The sequence below is a fragment of the Calypte anna genome, chromosome 10 (assembly GCF_003957555.1).
Source record: "Calypte anna isolate BGI_N300 chromosome 10, bCalAnn1_v1.p, whole genome shotgun sequence".
Classification (NCBI taxonomy): domain Eukaryota; kingdom Metazoa; phylum Chordata; class Aves; order Apodiformes; family Trochilidae; genus Calypte; species Calypte anna.
In genome coordinates this window covers 3107721-3108530 of record NC_044256.1, presented here as the reverse complement: position 1 = coordinate 3108530, position 810 = coordinate 3107721, and positions in this window count along the sequence as shown.

The following is an 810-nucleotide window of genomic DNA, read 5'->3' as shown; positions in this document are numbered from 1 at the left end:
GAGCGCCTCAGGCAGTGCCGAGGGGGCGGGCGGGCGGGCGAGTCCCCGGAAGGCCCCTGAGGGGAGGGTGCTGGGGTGTGGGAAGGTGTTGGGGGGTTCGGAGGGCACCAGGGGATTCACGGCCAGTGGGGCGGAACCGGGCAGGGGAAAGGAGGGCGGGAGGGGTCCGGGCTGCTCCTGCTGCCTGGGGAGCCCCGGGAAGGGAGGGAGCCCAGGAGAAAAAAAAAATCCTCCCGGCGGAATCAGAGAACACCTGCAGGAATCAGGGAAAACTTCCTGCAGGAGTAGGTTTGAGGGCTGTTTGGTCATTATCTGGAGCAGATCTGGGGCACTGTGTGGTCCCCAGCCCTCCCGGGGTGCTTTCCTTCCTTCCTTCCTTCCTTCCTTCCTTCCTTCCTTCCTTCCTTCCTTCCGTCCATCCCTCCATCTCTCCCTCCATCCATCTCTCCCTCCATCCATCCATCTCTCCCTCCCTCCATCCATCTCTCCATCCCTCCATCCATCCCTCCATCCATCTCTCCATCCCTCTCTCCAGCCATCCCTCCATCCCTCCCTCCATCCATCTCTCCATCCCTCCCTCCATCCCTCCATCCCTCCCTCCATCCATCTCTCCATCCATCCATCCATCCATCCACCCCTCCATCCATCTCTCCTGTGAGGAAGGGCTGAGGTCTTGGGTCTTTTGGAGAAGACTGAAGGGGGGATCATACCAGAGCACCTCAGTACCTCAGGGCTGGGTGTCAGATGGACTGGACCAGGCTTTTTTTTCCAGTGGAACCCCGTGGCAGGACAAGAGGTCACAGGCACAAA